Below are 21610 nucleotides of genomic sequence, written 5' to 3' on the forward strand. Positions count from 1 at the left end.
ATATATATGTATATATATATAGCTGATGTGTGACTCACCATATAGTAATTTTGCTTAACAGGACACTTCTATCTTTTCAAGTTTGTGTCTCTATATTAAGTGAGTTTCTTGAAACTCTTGGTGAACAGGTAGCAGGGTTTTACAAGTGAACCTGACTTTACACAATAAATGTGTTATTTAAATCTGAATGTAGATGGAATCATATTTTAATGTGACCAGAGTAATCGGCTGCAGAAAGTAATCCTGTGAAAATCATTTTGTTCCTAATGCATATAATCACTTATAAAGTACTGTAGGCTTGGAACTTTACAAGTGGATTGCTTTTTTCAAACTCTATAGTAATTTGTGTTTTAAAAATAGCTTCAGAAGAGGTCTTTATACCATAAAAGTACTAGATGTAAAGACAGCTGCTTTCAAAATGTGATAGATACATTCTTCCTTTTCTGGCTCTTATTCTAAAGATCTAATAATGCTTATGAGGAAAAAATTTCATTGGCAAAAAATACCATTGTTAACATAGCTTATTTGGAACTCAGCACAAATAAATGATAGTTTCTATAACTTGTGTAATTTTCTCCTTAAATATAATATTTAATTAATGAAATTACATAGCATTTCTATCTGCATACATAATATACACACACACACATACACACAAATACACACACTTATTCGTAGGATATATTGTGTGATAATTTGCTACTTAAAAATATAAAATTGCTATATAATGAAAAAAATAAACATTTTTGTCTCTGCCAATCAGCACGCACATGTTTTGTTGTTCACTTGGAATATTGGCTTAAAAATAAGAAATCACAGTAAAACATCTCATTGGCATTCAATAGGAAAATAGTGCTGACAGAATGTTACAAGAACCGGAGTGGATCCAGGCCAAGAGAGTAAATTAAAAACAGTCTGATTGCTGTCTTAACATTTTACAACTCAAGCAGTATGATCAAATTGTTGAGCTGACATCATAAAATCATTTGAAACCAAGACTGGGTTCTGTTTCAGAGATACAATTTTTATAACCTTGCTACTTTGATTAAACGGTGTGACTCTGAAGCTTCAGAACATAAGGCGTCTATATAGATTGCATACATACAGCTCACTCATTCACTCATACATAGTTTTATGTCCACCCTCAAGGACAAATGAACAAACTTTTCCTGGAATTGAATTTTGGCATCACCTCATTTATTTGGCCATTTATCTGTATCTTAGTTTATAAACATCACATATTTACACCGAGCTCTGACACATATTTTCATGCAATGCATCATCTTGACAGTGCAAACCTTGTGGACAAGAAAAAGAAAAAAAATGACCCGCTGTGTTTTCTGACATAGGAAAATTTTTCATGAACCCTTTAAGAAAATCTACACTATCAGTTCTTTATTCATTCACTATTCTTTCATTAACTGTTAAAATGGTCAAAATGAAATTAATAATGCACTCTTAACTCAGGACATATTAATTGAACTTCTACTGTGTGCTCAGCATTATTCTTGGTGATGTGCAGCTACAGCCTCTGCTCTTAGAGGGTCCCACTCCAGTGAGGCATCACTCATGGAACTCCTTTACTGTGTGTGGATTCAAGGAGGAAAACTTCTAAGGGTCCTTTTCACTCATTCACTCATCCATTCAAAAATGCATGTGCAAATAGAAGCAGACACTGGAGTAGTACCACACCAAGTATCATATGCTCATGTATCATTAGCCCTTCTAAGGAACTCATTCCTTGACATTTTACATATGCACGTTCTGCTTAGAGCTGTTTACAGATCTCTACCTATGTAATATTATTAAAGTTTCCACTGCAATTTATTGTTACATAGTGGATCCGTACAACTCCTGACTAGAGATCTGTGCTGCTTTATTTTAATGTGGTAGATATACCAGGACTACTCCTTAAATGGTTTTTCTTTATTTCTTTATTGATTAAGGTATTACACATGTGTCCTTATTCCCCCATTACCCCCCACCTCCCATTCATGCCCCACCCCCCCTGGTGTCTGTGTCCATTGATTAGGCTTATATGCATTCATATAAGTCCTTTGATCTCTCCCCCTTACCACCACCATCCCCTACCTTTCCTGGGGTTTGATGTTCTGATTGATGTTTCTCTGACTCTGGATCTATTTTTGTTCATCAGTTTATGTTGTTCATTATATTCACAAATGAGTGAGATCATGTGATATTTATCTTTCTCTGCCTGGCTTATTTCACTTAGCATAATGCTCTCCATCTCCATCCATGTTGTTGCAAATGGTAAGAACTCCTTCTTTTTCTACCACAGCGTAGTATTCCATTGTGTAGATGTACCACAGTTTTTTAATCCACTCATCTGCTGATGGGCATTTAGGCTGTTTCCAATCTTAGCTTTGATGAATTGTGCTGCTATGAACATAGGTGTGCATATATCCTCTCTGATTCATGTTTCTAGTTTCTTGGGATATATTCCTAGAAGTGGGATCACTGGGTCAAATGGGAGTTCCATTTTTAGTTTTTGAGGAAACTCCATACTGTTCTCCACAGGGGCTGCACCAGTCTGCATTCCCACCAGCAATGCACGAGGGTTCCTTTTTCTCCGCATCCTCGCCAGCACTTGTCATTTGTTGATTTGTTGATAATAGCCATTCTGACAGGTGTGAGATGGTACCGCATTGCTGTTTTGATTTGCATCTCTCTGATGATTAGTGACTTTGAGCAGGTTTTCATATGTCTCTTGGCCTTATTTCTGTCTTCTTTCGAAAAGTGTCTATTTAGATCAGTTGCCCATTTTTTGATTGGGTTGTTTATCTTCTTTTTGTTAGGCAGCATGAGTTCCCTGTAAATGTTGGAGATTAAACTCTATCGTTGATATCATTGGCAAATATGTTCTCCCATGCAGTGGGCTTTCTTGTTGTTTTATTGATGGTCTCCTTTGCTGTGCAAAAGCTTTTTATTTTTATGTAGTCCCATTTGTTTATTTTCTCTTTAGTTTCCATTGCCCTAGAAGCAGTATCAGTGAAGAGATTGCTTCGGCATATGTCAGAGATTTTTCTGCCTGTGGATTCCTCTAGTATTTTTATGGTTTCCCGTTGTATGTTTAAGTCCTTGATCTATTTTGAGTTTATTTTTGTGTATGGTGTAAGTTGGTGGTCTAGTTTCATTTTTTTGCATGTATCTGTCCAATTATCCCAACACCATTTATTGAAGAGACTGTCTTGACTCCATTGTCTGTTCATGCCTCCTTTGTCAAATATTAGTTGAGCATAGTGAGTTGGGTCGATTTCTGGGTTCTCTATTCTATTCCATTGATCTATATGTCTGTTCTTGTGCCAGTACCAGGCAGTTTTGAGAACAGTGGCTTTGTAATACAGCTTGAAATCTGGTATTGAGATCCCACCTACTTTGTTCTTCTTTCTCAGGATTGCTGTGGCTATTCGGGGTCTTTTTTTATTCCAGATGAATTTTTGGAGAGTTCTTTCTAGGTCTGTGAAATATGCCGTTGGTATTTTAATGGGGAGTGCATTGAATCTATAGATTGTTTTGGGTAGTATGGACATTTTAATGATGTTGATTCTCCCAATCCATGAACATGGTATGTTCTTTCATCTGTTTACGTATTCCTCTATCCCTTTTTTTCAGTGTCCTGTAGTTTTCCGCATATAGGTCTTTTACCTCCTTAGTTAAGTTTATTCCTAGGTATCTTAATTTTTTTGGTGCAATGGTAAATGGGATTGCTTTTTTAGTCTCTCTTTCTGTACGTTCACTATTGGTGTATAGAAATGCCATAGATTTCTTGGCATTAATTTTGTATCCTGCTACATTGCCGAAATAAATTATTAAGTCTATTAGTTTTTTGATGGAGTCTTTCGGGGTTTTTATGTACAATATCATGTCATCTGCAAATTAGGACAGCTTTACTTCTTCTTTTCCAATTTGGATGCCTTTTACTTCTTCTTCTTGTCTAATTGCAATGGCTAATACTTCCAGTACTATGTCGAACAGGAGTGGTGAGAGTGGGCATCCCTGTCTTGTTCCTGTTCTTAGGGGAAATGGTTTTAGTTTTTGCCCATTGAGTATGATGTTGGCTGTGGGTTTATCATATATAGCTTTTATTATGTTGAGGTATGATCCTTCTATCCCCACCTTGTTGAGAGTTTTTATCAAGAAAGGGTGTTGGATTTTGTCAAATGCTTTTTCTGTATCAATAATATGACTATGTAATTTTTATCTCTCAATTTGTTTATGTGATGTATCACGTTTATTGATTTGCAGATATTGTACCATCCTTGCATTCTGGGGATAAATCCTACTTGGTCATGGTGTATGATCTTTCTGATGTAGTGCTGCATCTGATTTGCTAGAATTTTGTTGAGGATTTTGGCATCTATGTTCATGAGAGATATTGGCCTGTAATTCTCTTTCATTGTGCTGTCTTTATCAGGTTTTCATATTAGGGTGATGCAGGCTTCATAGAAGGAGCTTGGAAGTGTTCCTTCCTCTTGAATTTTCTGGAATAGTCTGAGGACGATATGTTTTAGTTCTTCCTTGAATGTTTGGTAAAACTTCCCTGTGAAGCCGTCTGGCCCCGGGCTTTTGTTTGCTGGAAGCTTTTTGTAGACTGCTTCAATTTCTTCCATAGTTATTGGCATATTGAGATGTTTAGATTCTTCCTGATTGAGTTTTGGAAGGTTATATTTATCTAGGAATATGTCCATTTCCTCCAGGTTTTCCAGTTTGATGGAATAGAGTTGTTCATAGTATTTTTTAACAATCCTTTGTATTTTGGTGGGGTCTGTTGTTATTTCACCTCTTTCATTTCTTTTTTTTTTTTAATATATATATTTTATTGATTTTTTACAGAGAGGAAGGGAGAGCGATAGAGAGCTAGAAACATCGATGAGAGAGAAACATCGATTAGCTGCCTCCTGCACACCCCCTACTGGGGATGTGCCCGCAACCAAGGTACATGCCCTTGACCGGAATCGAACCCGGGACCCTTCAGTCCGCAGGCCGACGCTCCATCCATTGAGCCAAACCGGTTTCGGCTCACCTCTTTCATTTCTGATTTTGTTTATTTGGGTCCTCTCTCTTTGCTTCTTGGTGAGCCTGGCTAGAGGTTCATCAATTTTGTTTATCCTTTCAAAGAAACAGCTCTTGGGGTTGTGGATCTTTTGTATTGTTTTTTTTTTTTTTTTCCGTCTCAATGTCGTTTATTTCTGCTCTGATCTTATTATTTCCTTCCTTCTGCTTACACTGGGCTTTTCTTGTTGCTCTCTTTGTAACTCTTTGAGTTGTAGGGTTAGATAATTTATTACCATTGTTTCTTGTTTTTTTGCAGTAGGCTTGTAAAGCTATGAACTTCCCTCTCAAGACTGCTTTCCCTGTGTCCCATAGATTTTGGATTGTTGTGTTTTCATTGTCATTTGTTGCCATGATGTTTTTTATTTCTTCCTTGATCGCTCTGGTAACTCAGTCATTGTTTAATAGCATGCTGTTTAGTCTCCATGTGTTTGATTTTTTTGGATTGTTTTTATTGTAGTTGATTTCCAGTTCTATGCCACTGTGGTCTGAGAAGATGCTTGATATGATTTCTATCTTCTTGAATTTTAAGAGACTTTGCCTATGACCCACCATATGGTCTATCTTTGAAAATGACCCATGTGCACTTGAGAAGAATTTATATTCTGTGTCTTTGGGGTGAAATCTTCTGAAGATGTCAATTGATTCCATCTGGTCTAGTGAGTCATTTAGGATTGATGTTTCTTTTCTGCTTTTTGTTTAGAGGATTTGTCCAATGGTGATAGTGGGGGTATTAAAATCTCCTACTATGATAGTATTGCTGTCAGTCTCTCCCTTGATATCTTCCAGGAGTTTTTTTTATGTATTTGGGTGCTCCTGTATTGGGTGTGTATATGTTTACCAGAGTTATTTCTTCTTGTTGGATTGCTCCCTTTAGTATTAGGAAGTGGCCTTCCTTATCTCTTGTTATGTCCTTCACTTTGAGATCTAATTAGTCAGATATAAGTATTGCTACCCCAGCTTTTTTTCCATTTCCATTTGCCTGAAAAACCTTTTTCCATCCCTTCACCCTCAGTCTGTGCGCGTCTTTTTTTCTGAGGTGGGTTTCTTGTAGACAGCAGATATATGGGTCGTGTTTTCTTATCTAATCTGTTGTCCTATGTCTTTTGATTGGGGCATTTAATCCATTTACATTTAAAGTTATTATTGATATGTACTTATTTGTTGCCATTTTTATTATTTACCCTGTGTTCCTTCTTCACTTCCTATTTCTTTTTTTTTTTACAGCAGACCCTTTAACATTTCTTGCATTGCTGGTTTGGTGATAATAAATTCCCTTAGTCCTTTTTTTGTCTATGAAGCTCCTAATTACACCTTAAATTTTGATTGATAGTCTTGCTGGGTACAGTATTCTTGGATTCATACCCTTCCTTTGCATGACTTTGTATATTTCATTCCATTCACTTCTGGCCTGATGAGTTTCTGTTGAGAAATCAGTTGCTAGTCTGATGGGGGTTTCTTTGGAGGTAACTTTCTGTCTCTCTCTGTCTGCTTTTAAGATTCTTACTTTGTCTTTGGAATTTGCCAATTTAATTAAAATATGCCTTGGCATCAGTCTTTTGGAGTTCATTTTGCTTGGGACTCTGTGCGCTTCTTGGATTTGTGTCGGTTTTTTCTTCCCTATATCAGGGAAGTTTTCTGTCATTATTTCTTCAAACAGGTTTTATATTCTTTGCTTAGTTTCCTCTCCTTCTGGAATGCCTATTATGCAGATGTTGTTTTGTTTCGTGTTGTCCCAAAGTTCCCTTAGGCTCTACTCCTGCTTTTTAATTTTTTTTTTTCTAGAAGCTGCTCTACTTGGGTATTTTTTCCTAGACTTGTCTTTTAGCTGACTGATGTGGTCCTCTGCTTCTTCTAGTCTACTCTTGATGCTTTCTATTGAGTTCTTTACAGCAGCGATGACATGTTTCATTTCTTCTTGTTTCTTCTTCATTTCATCTTGGTTCTTACTCATATTGTCAAATTTGTCTTCCATTCTTTTTAGCCATCTTATGACCATTTCTCTGAATTCTTTCTCTGGCAGGTTGCTTGCCTCTATTTTGTTTACTTCCTTTTCTGGTGATGCCTGCTTTTCTTTCATATGCAGGCTGTTTCTTTGTCTCCCCGTGGTCTCTCTTCTCAGGGTGTCTGGTTATGTATTTCTCTCTCTCCTGCGTTGATTTAAAGGCACAAAATACAACACAACCAGGTACAACACACATGGCCCTGAACAGAAATATATTCACGATATTAGGTGAATAATAAAGGTGACCACCAGAGAAAGGCAAATTAGGGGATAGGAGAGAAAGAAGAAGAGAAAAAGAAAAAGAAAAAAGAATGAGTGCCAAAATGAAATTGGAAAAAAGGAAAAAACAGTAAGAGAGAAAAGAAAGAGAGTAAGAAAGAAAAGGGGAACAAACTCTATATATGGGGAGAAAACTCCAAAAGAACAGCCACTAATTCCAGCAAATGCCAGCAACAGGTACCTGGAGATGAATACAAACTACAAACAACTGCTAATATCAAGTGAGGTGAGGGAAAACAGAAGCAAAAAACAAACAAAAACAAAGAAAACAAAAAAACAAAACAAAAGAATAAGCAAAACAATCTCACAAACAAGCATAAAAAATCAATATAATCAACATTCAAGCAAACAACAACAAAAGGACAGAGAGAAAAACACTTTTTTGGATAGTGAAGACAGAAGAGAGAGGTGTGAATTGACTCGGAGCAAGGGATTGGAAATTAGATATATAAGTAGGGTGAAATTTTAACAGGGGGTAAAAAGAAAGAATAGGGAAAATCTAAAGAGGGAAAAGGGTAAGAGAAATGGGACAACAAAAGGGGAAAATTTAGGAACAGAGTGATGGCATAAAGGTAGAGCTGAGATAGAGTATAATGATGTTAAAGCAAAGTTGAAAATAGAATGCAGAACACTAATTTCAAAGTAAAATAAAGAGAAAATAAAATGACACTTTTTTTTAAAAAAGGTAAAATAGTAGTATTAATAATACTGATTGAAAATAAAAAGTAATAATTAAAAAGGTAAAATCAAGTGAGGAAAAAAGAAAAAAATAGTTTCTTAAGTAAAAGATGAAAAAAAAAATAAAATGTGCAGTAGTGAAGGTCATTCACTTCCTCTATTTTTCTATTTGGCATGCCTGTTTCCCAGTCAGGACAGACAGTATCGCAGTTCCCTGGTTCCACTGCTCCTCAGTGTTGTAAGCCAGTCCTGATTTTTAAGCAGGCAGTGTGTCTTAATTTCTTGTATTCCTTCATTTGTAATTACACAAGAGTCAATTTGTGATTCAACCCCTGGGTGGCAGTGTTTCTGGATTGACCTCTGGGTCTATAGGTCCTCTCTAGCCTGTGCTTAGATCCTGCTTTCCCTGTGGCACTCAGTACTGATTTGTGGGGGCGGGCTGCCCCAGAGCTGGCTCTCCAATTGTCACTTCCCGCTCTGATCCCCAGGCTCCAGAAAAACAACTTTCCCCTGCAGTCTCCTAGGGTGTCCCCAACTGAGTGATCCCATGCACTGGGCTTAGCAATCAGAAGCAAGGATTCAAAGAGGAAATAGCGCAAGTGTGCGAACTCCAGGGCTGCACGCAAGTCTGTGCAGTCTTTCCTTCCCCCTTGTGTCCAAGCAGCTGGAACACTTTTAAAATTTTTAGGCTGTTCTTCTGCGTCAGATCAAAATGGGTTGCTTTTTAGAGATCCCCTCTGTTAGCAACTCTGAGGACCCCCTTCCACATTCACGGATCACGCCAGCCCCAACAGCCATGGATTTTTCTAGGTGCAGACTTCCCCCGGTCCTCCAGCTCCCACAGTGCGCGCATTTCTCTGTCCGCTGGGACCAGAGACCTCACCTTATCGTAGGCAAAATCTGACCTTTCCGTGGTGGAGTATAGAGCTCCTCTGAATCCGTGTGTTTGCGTCAATTGGGGACCAGTGTTCTGGGGTTTGCAGCTGTTCGGTGGGTGCCGCAGTTGTAGATTTTCAGGCTTCCAATAACATCCACTTTCCCCTTCAAGATGGCGTGGTCTCCGCGTCTGAGCCTGTGGCTCCGGGAGGGAACCCAGCAGCATTGGGGGCTGCCTGGTCAGGGGAGCCCCGTCCAGCAGTCTCCCACCTTCTCCTGGAGTATAGCTGTCCCTTAACTCACCAACAGACACTCCCTGTGCGACCTTCAGCTGTTCTTTCTATCTGCTCCGGCACAAGGCTCGGGACATGTCTGTCTATTCTGCTGCCATCCTTTCCATGTCAAGAAAGTGGTAATTTAGTTTCATGACTTCAATGCCACTTATTTTTTCACTAATTAGCTGGCTGGCTCATCAGGGTTCACCCTTAAATGGTTTGATATCTGAAATAAAGTAGACATAAGGTGAGTATCAGTGTTGCATAAATATGTATACAAAATTATCAAACTGAAACACATTGAATAAAAACAAACAAACCTGTTCTCATCAAAGATAGTTTGAGAAGTGATGATATGAACCAGTGTTTCTGAAATGAATGTGATTTCCCCTTCCCTTCTCCCTCGGGGACTGTGGCAGTGTCTAGGGGGTGTTTTGGGTTGTGACAAATGGGAGACTGGTGATGCCACTAAAACCTAGTGGGTAGTGTCCAGGGCCACTGCTAATCATCCCACAATATACATGAAGGCTCCCCACGATAACAGAGTTCCCAGTTCCTGATGTTAGTGGTGCTGATGTTGAGAAAGAAACTCTGCCTTCAAGCTAAACAGGAAAGTTTTCAGAATTTACAGTATAGAGACTATGCCATCTTTGTTAATGGTTTTTGAAGAGAGAATTTCCCTGAGAAAAATTTTGAAAGAGTTGCCAGGGAAGTGATATGTGGTGAAACTAGAGAGAGTAGATTGGCTGAGAGTATTGCAGTAATTCAAGGGTGAAGAGACAGAGAGTTGACACCAGGAAAGGAAAGTAGTGAGCAAAAGAGAGGGAATCAAATATGAGCTGTATAGGGTACAGTGGAGGTGAAACGAGAAGGATTATTATGACTCCCTATGTATCCCTCATGGCCAGGAATATGCTGCTGACAGTGCTGGCAGCAACTCAAAGAGACAAAACTGAGAAAGATGAGTCAGGTTTTATAGATTCTGTTTATTGCGTGCAGCTCAGCATCCTCCAATATAGGAGACAGTCTACAACAAAGAACCATTTCGCCCATAATGTCTATAGTGCCCTGGTTAGAACACCCTAGTGTTTGTGTCCCATATAGTCATAGGTTGAAGCTCTAATTCCCAATATGTTGATGTTTGAAGGTGAGACGTATGGAAGTAGGTAGTTAGGGTTAGACGTGGTTTTAAGGGCAGGGCCCTGCTCTGATGGCATTAGTGGGCTGGTAAGATGAAACACCAGAGAGCATGTTATTTTTCTCTCCACCGCCTGAGAAAGTGGGCATCTGCAAGCCAGGGACACCCGATCTGGGACTTCAACATCAAAACCCAAAAAATAAATGCTGGTTATTCAAACCATCCAGTGTATGGTATTTTGCTATTGCAGCTTGAGTTGACTAATACGCATGGACTAGACAATTGCAGATGACTAAACACAGCTATCATGCCCAGTATTTTCTTAAAGTTTGAAGACATGATAACCACTATCTTAATCTCCTTTGACGTTTCATAAATACCTTATTTTATTTGGAGTTAACCTTTCTGCTATACCAACTGGAGTGGATTGTATTTCTTTTTTCAAGTTCAAGCATTATTCTTCAAGGCATCTTTAGTGGGTGCTTTATTCACAACACAATTTAATAGCCACATTCTTACCCAGGTGATAGGTGGATATAAAGAACATTTCTTTACCAACACTTAATCTCATTATCTTTAAGGTTTTGCTTCATGTGCATATTACTAAAAGTTTCAGCCTGCCCTTATGCTCACTTTCTGTTAACAGAACAGTTAGGAAATGTCCATGTCTCAAGGTCATAATAGAAGGTGCTTATTTGGTCTGCAGGATTCAGAAGTGAAGGCCCTCAGTAGGTCAGCACTGATGGGGTCAAAGCCCAAGGGTTATTGCTTTAATCTTTTTAATGAATTTCGAATATTCTTTTTAAAATGCAGTGTTATTTCTATAGGTCACACAGCAGGCCATTTACATCAGGAAAACCATAAAAAAGAAACTTAAAGAGAGGTTTTTGTGCAATCAAGTGGACTCAGAGCTGAGATAAGCATTGGAATGTGTAGCTTAAAGTTCATACAATTAACCTGCAAGGAAAATAAGCAAAAATACTTCAGCATTCCAAAATACATTTAATTTGTGATCACTAGTTTAGTGGTTTTAGCTCTACTTTTTTAGTAATGCATGTTTCTTGAATTCAAGGATTATGTTATATACTCTACAGAATTTCTAAGAAAGAGGGAGGGTTTTAGGCAGGACAATCAGCAGTATTGCCACACTTTATCGAAGTCCTATATGATGTTGACTGATGCAACACATTAGCACAAAGTCCCAACAAATTAATAACTACATTAGGACCTGTAAAAACATCATTTCTGAATCTACTGAAATGCATCAGCTAAGTAGCAACAGCTATAGTTAACATGCCTATGGTAATTGCTATTTTAATTTACATTGAAAACAATACCTCTTTACATTTACTATATTAAAATATTCATAGAAGTCATACAAACTAGATACACTGATCACTATTTTTATTTTTTAGATGCAAAGAAAAAAATAATGAGATTGCTGATCCAAAAGCAGAGGTAGTTTGTATGCACCCAAGGTTGTGATGTGGTTAAGGTCAAAGGGAGCACAAAGAACTTGAAAACAAAGGTTACATATTTTCATAGTCTCTCAGTTAATGTTGTCATCCTGGTACCTGTAGAGGATTTAGTAAGGACTGGTTGTGCAGTCAAAGAAATTCTGGGAAAATCCCATCTTAGAAAATCACAATATATTAGTGTACCAAGGCTTACCTTTTCAATTCATAATTTAAAATTCCTGTAACTTCATATTAGCATATCCAAATTTTTCAATTAATACTTTTCAAAACCCCTTTACCTCAGAAAATAATGATATGAAGAATTCCATTTTTAAAATCTAAAGATAGCACCATGAAATATATTTAATTAATGAATGTTAGTCTAAAATCATCAAGTATATGAGAGAGAAAATGCAATAAGGAGTGATAAAGTGGTCTAAAGAATCATTAAATGTGCTTTATAAAATTTATTAAAGGTAATGAGATTATATAACAGTACATTTTTAACAAACCTATTCACTACCCCTCAGTTATATAATTGTTAATTGCCCTGTTTTACTCATGTAATGCACTTTTTTAAAAATTAAATTTATTGGGGTGGCATTGGTCAACATGATCATATAGGTGTGGGTTTCTATGTTACAATAAATCTAATGCTCTTTAACAAACCACCCTAAAACTTAATGGCTTAAGAAAGCAGAAATGATTTAATATTTCATAATGGGCAAGTGTATTAATCAGCATTCTCCAGAGAAAGAGAACTAATATGAGATAAATATACATCTCTAGCTCTAGCTCTAGGTCTAGCTCTAGCTCTGTCTATCATCTATATATGTATTTAAAGAATTTGGGATAAATTTTCTAGAACACTTTTATACAAAAAAACCACACAAAATCCCCATAATACTTTTGAGAAATACATGAGGATTCATGCGAAGTAAAAGATTCCAAAAGAAATAGGAAAGTTCTGTAATGGGGAATATGATTTTCAAAAAAAAAAATTAGCTGAGATTGATGGCAGCTGTTTAGAAATAAGCAAATATGAAATTCCTTTGACAATCCAATAATGAACATACCTATATATCAATACAGATAATAATTTAAAATTTAAAAGGCGCTATTTATTATTTTATTTACACAGCTATAGATATTATTGAGAAAGCATAGTTAACCCAAAGTGTTTTGTCACTGGTGATAAAACTTTGAATTTTAAAGTATTTTTATCACAGTTTTAAAATGGTTTAAGGCATTCCTTCGTTTATTTTTGGAAAAGTTTAATTTAGATCATTAAATATAGCTCTTTTTTCACGAGGAAAAAAATTGCACTTTAAAGTTCAAACTTTGCAAACAGCATTTTAATGAGGCAGGTATTTCCACTGGACAAATTTTCTTCAAAGAAAGAGTACTGCTATGATTTCCGCAGAATGTTAGGCATCTTTAAACTCTGCCCTTCTGAAAACATCTGAAGCCTATATATTTTAATGGATTTTAAGATAATTTCTTGTCCTTCCTCTCAAATGAATCCACATACAATTCATTGGGGTTAATGTGGAAGTTAAGTATATGGAAAAGCAGCATGAAAAGTATGTATGCTCTTATAATTATCTTCCTACGGTTACCTCTTTGCACAATTCCATTTTCGGGAGGCAGGGTGAGTTATTAAGGATCCCATTCCTACAAGATCCAGCCTTCAGAAGGGACTCTTTTAATGCTTGAGGGTTTGAATTTCAATTAAAACTGACATCTTTAACTTAAGAACAGCTAACAATATGAAGCAGGAATGAAAAAAAAAAAAACGTTGAAATAGAAATAGTGATTGTAGTGGATGGTGAACTTGAATCCTAACAGCTTATTTTCATTCCTTTAATACTTTGTTTTATCTTTGATGTGTCCAGGTGTGCTATTGCCCAGAAGAGCCGTCTTTAAGTAGGCAGTCTATGAGTCTGTGGAGGATCCTTTCATGCTGACCCTGTGTTGTCAGATCCTGGAATAGGATGATCTTTTTGTAGTAAAGTGGAAAGCATTTTTTCTCTCCCTATTGTCAATGCCTGTTGGCACTGGAATAAAGATGGCCAATGTCTGTAATGTATTTATTGCCTTGGTGTAAAAGTAACCCTGATGATTTTTTTTATGTGTCAACTTGACTGGAAGTGCCTAGATATTGGGACAAATATTGTTCTGGGTGTGTCTGTGTGTTTCTGGATGAAATTAACTGGAGTAAAGCAAATTGTTCTCACTAATGTGAAGGGTCCTCATTTAACCAGTTGAAATGTTGAGAGAAATGAGGAGGTTAATGAAATCTCTAATAAAATGGTAAGGCTTGAGGACTGACTTGCAGCAGTTGTGATCTCTGAGAAAATAATGAAGGCGGGGGGAGAATATGAATATGAGAGGAATAGTTTAATTCTGAAATTTGAGCCATAGGTGATAGAGAAAGATTGGTTTCCTTTGTGGGTGTGCCTGGGGTATATTTGTTTTAGGCCATATAACATTTTACTGGTTAGTGACATATTCTTGGAGGGACATCAAGCCTATAGAGCAAATAGAGAACCTGTATAGAATAATACCTGAATACATGAAAGTAGGTGACATCTCCACAGAAAAGAGTATGAAGCGAGAATAAATAGGAGATACATTCAGCTGGCACTTCCTTTAAGGAAAGCAGACATTTAAAGGAGTTCATCACTGACCGTGTCCAGGGAAACAACAGAGAAAAAGGCAATTCAAGAAAATGGTTTCAAAGTTAAAGAGAGAGATTAACAACATGAATTGCCACCAAAAAATCTATATACCTAGCGCTAAAGCCAATCAGCAGAGATTTTCCCCGGGATTGCAGGTGAACCTTGAGAGATCAATTTCAGCAGACTCATGATGGCAGAGCTACAGTGCCGGAGGAAATGGTATTTGAGTGAGAGGCAAACTTGCTCAAGGCCATGGACTTTTTTCAAGAGGTTTTGCAGTAAAATTAATGCGGAGTGGTTGGAAATAATTTGAGGGATTGGAGGATTAAGATCTGGTTGGAAGAGGCCTGCGTGTCCTTGTTGTCTGGGGGTTAGGAAGCAGCAATGTGAGAGAAATGAAATCATAGCTGAAGCATGAGTCTGGAGGTAGTAGGAAAGGATAAAATCAAGGAGATTCGATGTATTGGCTTTTAGGAAAGTAGAGGAAAGGTTATTTTGGAAGAAAACAAAAGAAAGTAAAAAGTGAAATACTTCAAAGCTATTGGGAGTGAAACATAATGAAGTAAAAAGCTCTCCTGTAAGATGTTCTTGCAGTTCATTGAACAGAAAGCAGCTTCACTCTTGAATCTAAGGAGGGTGTGGAGAAATTTGAGTTTGGCGGACAGCGGAAATGAAATATAGAGAAAGCTGACCAGTGATGAGGGCTCAGTGAAATTTGCAGTGGCTACAAATAGCAAGCAATTTTCCCAAACAAAACTTAAATAGAGCAGAGAGCTATAGTAGCCAATGTACACAGTTGAGTAATATGTAAAAAAGGACCATGAGATTTTGAGTCAGACAGATTTGAAATCAATATTTGATGCTCTGATTTAATTTACTATCAGTGTGAGTTTGGTCAGTTTACATATTCATGCTGAATTTCAGGTTCCTAATCTATAACCTGGGCATAATACTTCTATGTTTGTGTGGTTGTCTTATTATTACCACGAAGGTAATGTGTATAAAGGGCTTACCAACTATAGTGCTATCTAGTATTTAGTCATCTTTAGGAGGTGACTGTATTAGCATAACTCAAATACAATGACTCCCTCATTGTGACAGCTTTCTTGTCTAATGCATTTGACAGCAGAAGTAATTGAAGAAATGTCATACTTTCCTGATGCTCTTAAGGACACGCAGCATTAATTATTGTTAATTGAACAACAAGTAATATTGGACTATAACTATTAAGTCCTTGTCAATTTGGTTGTATCTTATAGGCTTTGACATGGATTAATACATCATAAAAAATGAGTCACACATTTGGCAGGAAACCCATTTCAGGAGGCATCAAGTTTCTTTACTTTAAAAGTCAGTAATCTACGACCTGCAAATAATTCAGGCTTGCTACTTATTTTTTGCAGATGAAATTTTAGTGGAATGCAGCTATATTAATTCAAGTTTTGTGTGTGGCTGCTTTTACACTGGCCAAATAGAGCAATTGCAACATGGACGGTATGGTTTTCAAATCCTAAAATAATCTGGCTCTTTACAGAGAGGTTGGCTGACTCTACTCTAAGTAATAAACTAATATGTCTATTGAAAGGATGCCTGAATATCATAGGCCACCATCCAATAGTTAGCATTTGTATTTATTCATGAGGCATCCCCATCACTTTGTAGTGTGGTACATGGACTGGGTTCTCAATTCATCTGGAATTTGATATAAATATTACATGTCTGTTTTCTACACTGTTTACCAAAGACCTGACCATAAATATAGGCTCCAAAATTTTAATATTGCTGCTATTTACTTTTTGGTTATTACATTCAAACAATGAAATGTTAAACATTATAAGTGCAAAATCCAGAAGTATCAAGGGACTAACCAAAAAGATGAGTATAAAAATGCAATTTATATATTACTAAGATAAAATGTCATTCATTATTAATAAAATAAAATATTAATGTCTATTAACAATTCTGCTTTCCCCATTCAATTGCTCATTATGTTTCAAACACAGGTAGAGTTTAAAATTCTAATTGATAGAATTGGAAAGAAAACATCTCCTCTAGTGATTTTTCTTTTTCATGAGCTCTATTACCAAAAGCATATTAGGAGCTCTGTTACCAAACGCACCAGCCCCTTCCTTCTTCCCACCTCCTCCCGAGAAAAAGAACTATTAGTTCTGGTGACAAAGAGAAGGGATAAAGAAAGCAAGCCTCTTTACTTGTCCCAAAAATAATGCAACAGAGCAAAGGTATCTAAAAGGAATACAGCAGAATTGCACAATAAATAACCCAAACCAAGTACAATATGTTTATGCGTACATATAGTAAAACAATGGAGTTCCTTTAATCTAGTTCTTGACAAGCTGCTAGATATTTTATTATGTTACTAGAGGCCTGATGCATGAACATTCATGTACTGGATGGGGTATCCCTCAGCCCGGCCTACCCCCTCTCACAGTCCGGGAGCCCTCAGGGGCGGGAGGCAACCCAGCAATCAGTGGAGGGCAACACCCCCATCACACTTCTGCTGCTGCCATTGCTGGCAGCACAAGCCTCAGCCGGCCCTGGTTAACTGAGCCTTGGGCAGCTCTGGTCAGCTGGGCAGCCGCCATCCAAGGCTTGCCTGTGTCTCAGGCCGGCCCTGAGCAGCTGGGGGGCTGAGGGCGGGTTCAGCCGCACCATGCACCTGCCGCCCCTCCCCCCTCAGCGGGGCTGAAAGGACTGGGGGTCTCCAGTGGGGCTACGGGGACGGGGCACCACCATCTTGTGGCTATGGGCACCACCATCTTTGGGACAGCATGACGGTCAATTTGCATATTCCCTCTTTATTAGATAGGATATGTCATAGGCACACATATATTTATCCACAAATAACTACCTTGTCTTCCTAAAGCAGTGGCTACAAAGTCCCTTTTGCTTAATACTAGGATCACTGAAGGGCTGTGTTTTACTTACACTTCAATTGGCATCGTTATTTAAAACCCTGATGTATTGAGCTCCTGCACACCTTACTGTGTATTCTCTATCTCATGCTCCAATAAATATGACTTCATATTTCTTTCTATGCTTTAAGTCAGTTTGGATAAGTGAGACTGCATGGCTGCATTATTCATACAAGTCTTCATGCAGTGCAACATAAATTGGTTTCAATGGCACCTCCACAATTGTTCTTGGAGTTAGTTGGAGCTAACTTATTTCATGGATTCATTATAATGGATATCCATATGTATAATGAAGAATTCTAAAGAGCAAAACATGGTTTATTGCAAAATGTCGCATGCATATTTTATCTCTGCCTATTCACCTATGAAATTATAATGTCCCAATTTCTACCTTATGGAAATGTCAATGTTCCATCGTATTAATACCAATTTTGTACAGATAAATGCAAACACATTGTTATGAAATTAAGTAAAAAATAAATAACATCATCTCTATTCATGTTGTGTTGTTTGCTTTCCTGTTGAGCAGTCAGGAACTTGCTTAAGTACTTTTTTCTTTAATCTGTGGACAGACCCTTGTTTCTACCCTCAAATCTCATAGCTAAAATGTAATTTAATTTCCTTTGGGTTCAGCTCTTTCTCATAGCAGAAGGTTAACTTTGGAAAAGTAATATTTTTATGTTTCCTAAATCAGAAAAGTAAAAAAGAGCATGCCTGTTATTATACAAGAAGTCATATGCTACTTCTATAATGAATTGGGTGTTCTATATCCCAGATACTGTAATTTATAAAATGAATATATGACATTTAAATCTCACAATTCCATGAACTGGATAATACCTATTTTATAGATAAAGACAATGTTTGAGCTATACATACAGTAAAACAACAATTCTATGTAACATTAAACACTCTCTCATCCTGACCACAACGTTCACAATTACCATAGTTTGATGGAGATGATTATTGAGAATGGATACAAGGAAGCCTGTAAGTGCAAGGTGAATATTGGTAAGTTGAAGATGAGATGATTTCACTTTCATTCTTGGGGGGGAGAAATTATTACAAATATTTCAGAGTATACTTGAAATAGGCACATCTCATATTTTCGCCAGAGATTCGTTTCTGATCTCTTTCTTTACTCTCTAGCATTAATGCAGGTTTTTACCACTTTTTCAAACCCTTTTCATTGTGGTAGGATCATTGAAAATGAAATCTATGCTTATGCCCAAGTTGCAATTTTTGCAGTGAGTCCTTTTACCCAGCCTTTGACATCTAGTTGTCCTCAGCTGATATTAGTCTGGGTTTCCTTACCTTTGCTGAAATGCCCTCATGAATTGTGTGCCTGCAGTCTCGCTTACTGTGAACCAGTGCCCTGGGTCTTGTTGAAGCACAAGCGTTACTTGTTTTTTTGACACTTTTCTTGCTTACATGTTTCTCGTGCCATTTGTTTCCTTGCTGTACACTTTTATCACTGCCCCACAGTGAAGTAGGTAAGCTACATAGAAGGGGATTTATCTTTATGCCGCAAGAAGGGAGAACATGAAAGAAAGTGTATCTAATGTGATGAAAAACCAACTTTACTGATAAAATGGATGTCTGGTCTTATCATTTTGTCACCTAAGAGCCTTAACCAAAGATGCTATTTCTACTGACTCTAATGGTATCCTCTTTTATTCAAGTTCACAGTGCTGGCCCACTGTGTTTTCAAATATGTATGTATTCATAACTCATCTTAGTAATATTGATTTGTTTTTGTGATTGTTCCTCCTGACTAAGTTAGGTATGATAGTCAATTTTGATTATAATATAAAATAAACATTTACCCTCCTATCTGATATTATACATATTCAACACACACACACACCCTACCACACACAATTATAGATACACATTCACATATATAGATATCAAAATATTTTCCAATAAATTATTAGTAAAAAATAGTTCCATGAATTTAATAGTTGTCATAGTTATGTCAAGCAATTTGTTGTATTTGTGTTTGCTCTGAGCCAAATTGTTTTAAAAATTTGAACAAAGTTGCAGTAAACATTCTTGGGCATATCTCTGCATCAATTTGCAAAACTAAAACAATTTGTGCAACAAAAATAATGCAGTATTAGATTATAAGACAAAATACAAAATAATTGCTGAGTGCACATTGATATACATAAACTACAAAATTAGTGAATGAATGAATGAATGAATACATGCACAAACAATCAAACAAACAGATGGGAAGAGTAGAGAAATCTGTCTTGCAGAGGAATTTCCAAAAGATATTGTAGGGTTTTTTTTGTTTTTTTTTTTTTTTTGTTTTGTTTTTTGTTTTTTTTTTGTTTTTTTTTTTTTCGTTTAAAGAGGTGGAGTTTAACTCCCAACTTCTGAGTGTGGGCTGTGTTTAGTGAATTGTTTGCAAGACACAGTATGGAAAGCAAGAACAAAAGTCATGCTGATGACATGTACCCTTAATATGAAGTGCTGATCATTTTTGGTCTTCAGCCAAAAATCAGACCTTCCACTCCTCCATCCCTCTGTTTAATCATGAGAAAAAATGAGGCAGATTCTACTTGAGGGACATTCTGATCATCACTCTTCAAAACTCTTAAGGTCATCAAAACAAAGAAAATATGAGAAACTGTCACTGATCAGAGGTACTGAGGCCATAAAGACTAAATTTAATAATTGGGACAGAAAAGGGTATTTAGAGAAAAATTAATGAAATCAGAACAGTGTTATCAATATTGGTTCCTTTGAATTCATGCATCAATATTATAAAAACTTGTGAAAAATGAACCAATGCAATGCAAAATGCTAATAGAAGAAATTGGATGTAGGATACAAAAGGACTCTGAACTGTCTTTGTAAAGTAAATAAATGTTCTAAAATTAATATATATTAAAAAATTGACATTACAACTTCAGGTATGTTTGTCTTTCCAGGTGTGTTTGGCTCTCTTTGGGAATATAGTCCATTTGGAACTCACCAACAATTTGGGATTTTAAAGTATGCAAGACTTCTTCAAGGTAGGTGACGTTTAAATGTATTCAAGATATATGCTTTTAACCTCTCAATAAGTATTTCAAAATTCAAAATCATTTAAAATGTCTTTACTTTTGAGATATTTATTTCATTAAAATTCAGATTATTCAAATATTTTTCTAGTTACAGGTGGTTGGTAAAAATATGACAAAACCATGAAACTTAAGGAACTATTTCTTTTAGCAAGGATTATGTATTTATAAGCTTCTTCACTGTGTGTTTCTTACTGTTTCAATTTGCAAGAAGATTTGAGAAGAGCTAGTGGGTTTGTGGCTTCTAAAGATAGAAATTGATGTTTACCTTTTACCCTATTTTTTATGACACTTTGCCTACTCCTTCACAATTAGTAGATATTATTTTTGTTAAATTGGTTGGGTATTTCTCATTTCAAAGGCATTCCTGAAGCCCTGGCACAGGAAAGAAAACGACCATGGCACCAATTTTCTTGACTATTAATATTAATATTGCATAATCGAGTTCGATTGTTTCTTGGGCAGGCAATTGTAGGCTGCTTTTTCTTTGCTGATAGCACGAATCTAAACCCTCAGATTTAAAAACTTGCAGTTAACCTGCTGGCGACACTAATTAAAGCACTGCCTTGACACTCCCTACTTAGTCATTGTAGCATCTATTCTTAGGCTGGAGCCAAATCAGGCTTCACATTGGCAGTTCCCAGTCAGTGATCAGTTAAGGTCAACTACTGATATAATGGCTAAGAAACGAAAAGGTTGAAGAGATGAGGCAAACATGTATTAAATGAATGCGGCTTTATGGAACTTGCTGTGACATCTCTCTCTGCATACTCATAGGTAATAACTACTCATTAAATATTCTCTTTTTGTTTTCACCTTTTATTTGGTGATACATTTATTCAAAGAATGTTGTGCTTGAGTCTACTTTTATAATGTTATCAGTGAATTTCATGTGTTAGGTCTGAATTAAAACTATAGAAATTTTTAGATAAAATTGTTCAAGACTAAAAGTTTGAAATGCAATTAAGCATTTTATACCTAAATACCACTGATTTCTCATCCCCGGTGGCATCTATCCATTTCATCTTTCAACTTATTCTCATCAATATTCAGATTTTTCATATATAGACTACTTCTTCTTTTACTTTATAAAATATTTGCATTATATAGAAAATTGGATTAATTTTAAAATTCTTATCTT

General features: G+C 36.6%; 1 protein-coding gene across 1 annotated transcript in view; it reads left to right on the forward strand.

The window, feature by feature from the left end:
- The window catches only part of CDH12 (cadherin 12), a 758008-nt gene that overhangs the window by 235231 nt on the left and 501167 nt on the right, over positions 1-21610 (forward strand). The window contains exon 2 of the mRNA XM_080679082.1: positions 20338-20421. The gene's annotated coding sequence lies outside the window, so the exon portion shown is untranslated. The remainder of the gene's footprint in view (positions 1-20337; positions 20422-21610) is intronic.

The sequence above is a fragment of the Plecotus auritus genome, assembly GCF_963455305.1.
Source record: "Plecotus auritus genome assembly, chromosome: 7".
In the NCBI taxonomy this organism is placed as follows: domain Eukaryota; kingdom Metazoa; phylum Chordata; class Mammalia; order Chiroptera; family Vespertilionidae; genus Plecotus; species Plecotus auritus.